The sequence below is a fragment of the Alosa sapidissima genome, chromosome 1 (assembly GCF_018492685.1).
Source record: "Alosa sapidissima isolate fAloSap1 chromosome 1, fAloSap1.pri, whole genome shotgun sequence".
Lineage (NCBI taxonomy): Eukaryota > Metazoa > Chordata > Actinopteri > Clupeiformes > Clupeidae > Alosa > Alosa sapidissima.
In genome coordinates, this window is record NC_055957.1 from 7,555,398 (window position 1) to 7,562,423 (window position 7,026).

Here is a 7,026-nt window from a genome sequence, read left to right on the forward strand (position 1 = left end):
CCTGATGCATTTTACTATAGAGGGGACACTTACTTTCACTATACGATGATGTGGGATGGGCTGGAGGAGCCAGCTTTCTTCTCACTGACACTTCAAGAAGATTAAAAAAGGTCACAACAGAAAGATTAAAAAGGCACCAACCATAAGACTTGCACCGTACGATATCTACATCTGATATTCGCTGTATGAGAAGTGCAGCATTATACACATAAAATCTTCTTACTAGGCTTGCTCCTTTGATGGAAACGTGGGTGGACTACAGAAGGCTGCTCCCTGTTTGTCACTGGCATGGCCATTTAAAAAACAAGGATTAAAATTAAAAAAAATGTTTAAACACAAAGATTACAAATTCCTATCAGGCATAATTACAAGTATGACCATGTAATAAATTTTCTAATGGACATATGGAAACTTAAAGGAACCATATGTAAGATTGTGGCCAAAACTGGTACTGCAATCACTTTCAAATGACTGTAGAGCGGTGTTTTCCCTCCACCTCCACCCTGACTCGAGGTTGCCAACCCAGATGCCAAAACACTACTGACTTTGTGATTAGTAGATAGGTGGAGGGTGGCGCATCAGGCCAAAACACCACATGACATGACAAAACACAACATCAACATCAGTTGAGGGCTGCAACTTCACTTTTTAAATTACAATATCCTGGCCTGACTATTGTTGTCAGTGATATAAGTATTTGAAATGAACATGATTTCTTAATGTCTAGTGACATATCAGGCCCATTTTATGATTAATTGAAATACTTTTCTTACATACGGTTCCTTTAAGGTCAAAATAGTTATCCCACTTACCAGCTCTGATGTTGTTTCCAGCCATAGGTAGGAGGGGAGGGGGAGGAGGGATGTTTTTGGAAGGTTTGTTGTGCGTTTTCTTCTTCTTTGCCTGTGATGTTTGTGGTGCATTTTGGGTGTCTGATGAAGGGCACGATGCATGGGATGATGATGGTGATGGTGATCTAAGTCGCGATGGTCTGTAAATTAAGTTTTTACAAAGATTAGTTTTCATATTGATCACATCGAGCAGAGAGAAATATGACATGGGTGACGTGTGTGATTACAAAGAGGATGATCAAAAAGTCAAACATGATGCTCACCTTTTCCGCTGGCGAACTACTGGCAGCTCCTCTTTGTCCGTGTTTAGATCAGAGCTGTTGCAGGACAGCCCCCATCTCCTACTGACACTTTCAAAGCAGTCTGTAGGCAATGTTTAGTACCGTTTGTTACCAATTAATTCTATATCAAAACATCAAAATAGAAAGTACAATGAGTAACATCAGAACATCTTAACCCCCCACCCTTACTTGTCTCATGTAGTACTCGACAAGAGTACTGTGTCCATCCTTTAGATGGGTTAGGTGAAGTTTTGCAATATTTTGTATGAGTCTTTATATGGAGGCCACCAAGCCATGCCTCCATCATATTTGCCTGAGTGATAAAAAAAAATACCATTTATTGACAGTGATAGACAGTTGACAAATATCTATACCAACATAAAACATAAAATTTGCAACGTTACAGCACTCAACATAGAAGAAAGACAACATACCACAAGAGCATACATGCTTGCCTCCCCGCATCCTACCTCCCCTCCCAATCACACGCTGTCCAACCACAGCAGACCAGTATGCACTCTACCAGAGGGCCCATCCCACCATTAACCTGATGTTGACAATGGAGTTCTCATGTAGCCTTATCTAGGTCATTATAATGATGGTCAAAGATAAATGTAAACCATTCCCTTGCAACCGGTCCACTCGCTCCTTAACCGAAGGCCACTATAAGGTATAGGCTTTCCTGATGCAAAATTAGTAGTACAGTAAAGGTCAAAATCACATTTTCTTTTTCTGTACTGATCAAATCGAAAAATGTTCACATTTGTACAGTATGTCTTCTTACAGGCAGGGCTCGAAATTAACTTTTTTCCTCAGTGTCCCCCAGCTGTCCCGAATTCTACTTGGTATTATCCCAGACTTTTCCCCCCCATTCTACATAATAGACATAGCATAATAATCAGAAACTTGCATCACTTAATTGACTCATTCTGGTCCACCATTAGGGTTGTGCCGATGGACGATATCATCAATTATAGGATCAGAAGGTAGCCTATCCGTCTTTCACTGTAAGGCTTGTATTTCATGCATTTAGCAAAAGTCCCAGACAGCAGCGGAGTGGTAATCAGGATTCGTTATTTCTAAACGTTTTTTTACTTCACCCTCCTATAGCCTGGACTGCGCGATCGCAGCCCTTTACTTTCACTTCCCACCGCCCTCATAGTCAGCGTAGACGGTAACCTGATAACGTGGGATGCTGCATAGCGTACTACTGATTTTAAATGAGTGACCACGATAGTAGTCTTAAGTAGCTTTTTTACTAGGCCCAGCAAAGGCTGGCAATGTGTAATATTCCGCTGGTTGGTGCACACGCAAGTGTTCAGATTGATTGTCTATCCGTCTTTGACAACGATTTTCTTGGAGCAGATCTTCCACACAACTTCGGTAGCCTGGTCAGTATGTCTCTCTCAGCTGATCTCACTTTCATCAGGCCATATAGCCTATATAATATATATTTTTATGTAGAACATTATAAATGTATTTCTGTACAGACATATGGTAATTAATTAGTTAATTAGTGTTTACTACCCCCACCCCCCCCGACGATATCATTGTCCATCACAATGTTTTACTGTAGGCTACACATAGTCAAAAGCCAATTTAGGGGACATCGCCCAACCCTATCCACCATGTAACACTTAATTTATTAAACACCATTTTATTAACATTAATAATCTGATGTCTGACCTACACAATACTCATTTCCAGAGGTTTCGCTATAAACTCTTATTGGGCCTCATTCCCCAATATCTTCCTAAGAATTTTCTTAACTGTGTTCTTAAGAAGATCCTACGAGAACTCTTAAGCAGATTTACAAAGGTACACAGAGGCCCGTTTATAAAATATGTTTCAAAGTCATTTAAAAGCAAGTAGACTATGCATAGAACTTGGCTAAGCACCTCGCAGACATATCCAAACATTTTTAAAGAGATCAAAGAACGACAGGTTAACGAATAGGCTATAGAAAACACCACTACATGATTAGTGCTAAGTTCATCTCTTCAGTTTTAGTCTAGGCTTATAGCCTAAGTGAAACAAGTGTGGTTTTCTGGGATAAAGCGAACCATCCTTCATCAGTGAATTTTGACGAGACATGACAATGTCATCATAGTGTGCTAACGTGATGAAAGCGCAATGTTCACGCTAGTATAATATTACCATAACTTGCCAACGATCTACAACTTATCGTTCATTTTAAGCCCTGCCTAAAGGAGAAAGGCAACATTTACACCAGTTTTTTTTTTTGGAAGATATTTTTACTGATGGGCTGAACAAAAATCAAAAGTTCACAGTAGCAGCTTCTACTCATGTATGAGTATGACAATAAAACCTGAAACTTGAAAATATATATGTCTGCACTTCTTGAACGTACATAGCAGTAAAACAAGTGCATGAAATAGATAAGTGCACCACAAAGTACTGAGAACTGCTGCCTAAGAAGAAAAGCCATAACTATAGTCAAGCCTTGGTATTAGATTTAAGTAGTTTGAGAAAAATAGAGGGGGGGGGGGGGTATTTGACTTCACTGTACACAAGATGAAGAGTCAACATTGTGCTAAGTAGAGCAATATTATTTGGATTTTAGACACATTTCATATACATCCACATACAGCAAAGGTGGGCTCGCCCATAGCGCAATCAAGGCTAGGAACGCCACTGACTACAACAGAAACAGTTGGGTCACTCAAAGACAACCTGCTGACCAATGGCAACATGTTCAGTGCACATGTAACAGGGGCATAGCAACAACCTGTTGTCCATGAGGAATTACATAAAGCTTCTCCTCTACTTGTCCAACATTACACAGCTGTGTCTGACAGACTGTCCATCAAATACACACCAAACGCTGTTGAGGGTTCAGGGTACTCAAAAAAACTTGACTGCTGGGCAACGGTTGAGTAGAGTAGGTAAATGCCCTTGTTGTCTGAAATGATATTCCTAATTTTGGCCACTTTACCCTCTATTTTTAAATTTCTGGTCAAATAATGCCTCTTTTGAAAGTAAAGGTTGCCGACCCCTGCTCTACCTCCATGATGGCCTCCTCCTGTCCTCGTCCGTTTCGCCCTTCCTCGTCCTCCATGACGGTCTCCTCCTCTCCTCGTCCATCTCGCCCGTCCTCGTCCTCCATGACGGCCTCCTCCTCTGCCTCATCTTCTTGCCCATTCTCATCCTCTCCTGATCCGTCTTGCCCATCCTCCTCTCCTCTCCCTTGTTAAAAAAGGTATTAAGTCATGATATGAAATTATAAAAATGACTATGGTTGATGGACACCCACAGCCTGTGATAGGGAGAATTGTACGCAACAAACTCCCCAGGACCTCAGCAGGCAGATGAAGACTCTGAACCAATATTCAACCCCATCTTCCTTGATTTCCCATCACCACCTACACCCAATCACATCCCCACTCAATCAAACTCCCCGGGATCCCCTGTATACCCATCACCATCCCCACCCCAGCACATGATTTTCCCTGCAAGAATGGAAGGACTGCTGCCAGTAGCCTTGCAGTTTGTTAGTAGCCCAAGACCCTTAGCACCAAAGGAGCGCATGGCACCTCCACAGCCTCCCCCTCCCCGTTCAGAAGGATCTCTTAATCAGCAACAACCTCTTAGTTCATATTCTCAGCTGGCATATAGCAGCTGCAGGGGACAATTATATGATGATAGTGTTGTATGATATTCTCAGGGTCCCTGCAATAGAAATGGTACTGACAGTAGTTTTGAGAACATGCCGGGACCCAGTAAGCCTATGACATTCTCTATTCCTGTATTGACAAGTAATAGAAGACAAGTGCATCGAGCTTACAGGGTAAACCAGTCAAATCTCCTACCCGTACCGCAACAACCTCAGATTTCCCCTGTGGGTAATATTTCCCCAACACTTACAGCAAAACTAGCACTCCTAAATATCAGATCTCATTCAAACAAATCATTCTTAATTAATGATTTGATTTGCACACACAACCTTGATTTTTTTTCTTTTAACTGAGACATGGTTAGATCAAGCAAACAGTGCTACTACTCTCATCGAAACAGCTCCCCCAAATTTCAGTTTTTTGAGTGCTACCAGAGCAAATAAAAGAGTTGTGGGGGATCAATTTTCAATTTTCAAGATGTCTATTCAGTGCAATCAGTCATCACTCGGTGACTTTACTTGATTTGAATATCTGTGTGCACGCATTAAGTCTTCTCCTCAGATTTTATTACTGACAATTTACAGGCCTCCAAAACATTCAGCAAAAGTTTTTCTTGAAGAGCTAGGTGAACTGCTATCAGTCGTTTGCATAGATTTTGACTGTCTTAGATCAGGGGATCTAAACTTGCATGTGGATAATCCTGAAAACAATTACGCCAAGGAATTCACTGCACTAATCGATACTTTCTCCCTAACACAGCATGTACAGGGGCCAACACACTCTCTCAGCCATATCCTCGACCTTGTTATCACAAAGGGTCTCGATGTCTCTACAGCTGTTAAAGACCTGGCCTTATCTGATCATTTCTGCGTGTTCTTTGATGTGTATATGTCCCCACACACTCAAAACACAGCTATGATTGTAAAAAGGAGAATCATAAATGATCAGACAAGTGCTCTCTTTGAAGCACTTTCACTAAAGTCAAGTCAACTGTCAGACTCTGTAGAAGACTTATTTGATCACTTTAATGCAAAAATGGCAAACGTAATGGATGACATTGCTCCATTACAGTTCAAGAAAGTTAAGGACAAACAGAAAGCACCATGGAGGCAAAATCCAGCAGTTAAACTTCTAAAAAGAGAGTGTAGGAAGACTGAAAGAAAATTTTACTACTTTTGCTTACTAATTATCCTTTATTTTGAAATTATTTTACCTTGTGTTTTATGTTTTCTTTTTATTATGATCTTTACCTTTTAACTATTCTTTGTCTATATTGCCTTTCTATGCTTTTTATTTGTTATTATTGTTTGGTTTTGTTTATGTAAAGCACATTGAATGACCTCTGTGTATGAAATGCGCTATATAAATAAACTTGACTTGACTACTGAACAGCGTCAGGAAACATGGCTGGCACTGGTCCATTTACATGCTCCCTTCTCAGGCCCAAGCCTACCTCTCTTGGCACTGGGGTGGTACCCCTCTCGAGGATCCGCTTCACCACCTGGGAGCAGGGAGATTGTGGCTTTCGAACCATTTTCTTAGAGTCTTCATGAAATTCTCAAACTTAAACGCACTGAAACAATCCAGTGTTCCATGCACCTTGGCATCTTGGGCAAGGTGCACAAGATTGTGTACATTGTAAGAAGAAATCACCATACATCTTCCTGAAGTGCTGCACAAAGAGAACAAGGGCATTGTTTGCATAGTCTGTGTAGGTGGCAAACAGCTTTTTGCTAGAGAGGATCAATATTCCCACAAAAAAAATTGTAAACTGCTGCATGCAGAAAGGAATTCAGGAGCACAGGCCCAGTGTAAAGCAGGAGCTGCCGGAACTCGGATGCCTTCCACCTGTCTATCTCTTTCAGTGTTCTTGGCCGCCGGTTAAATTCTACTGGTGTGTATCTCCTTACGTTCTGTAATTGCTCAGAGAGCATATTTACCTGTCCACTTGAGAGCCTACATGACAATGGACCCTTAAGCCAGAGGTAAACTAGACGCCTCATGACTCCCAAGCAGACAAGGTGCATGAAGTCCAGAGGGAAACCACTGACCAAGCCTAAAGAGGTGGCAAGAAGGGGGTGAGGACTGAAGGTGATGAGCTTCATCAGTCATGTTGATAAAGTCCTCATCTTTTCGGAGGGGTGCATCAGTGATGGGGAAAACCACACGATTATTCTATTCACCTTCTTGGGTGCACTTTTCACACGCCGAATAACCAGTGTGGCCTTTAACACACTTCATGCATGTGCTGGTGCATCA

General features: G+C 41.4%; 1 long non-coding RNA gene across 1 annotated transcript; it reads right to left on the reverse strand.

The window, feature by feature from the left end:
- Positions 1 to 223: 223 nt before the first annotated feature.
- On the reverse strand, positions 224 to 1,154 carry LOC121703409. The gene is made up of 3 exons (XR_006029756.1): positions 1,115 to 1,154; positions 813 to 991; positions 224 to 283 (listed from the first exon to the last, which is right to left on the reverse strand). It is a non-coding gene; the product is annotated as an uncharacterized LOC121703409 (long non-coding RNA).
- Positions 1,155 to 7,026: the final 5,872 nt, after the last annotated feature.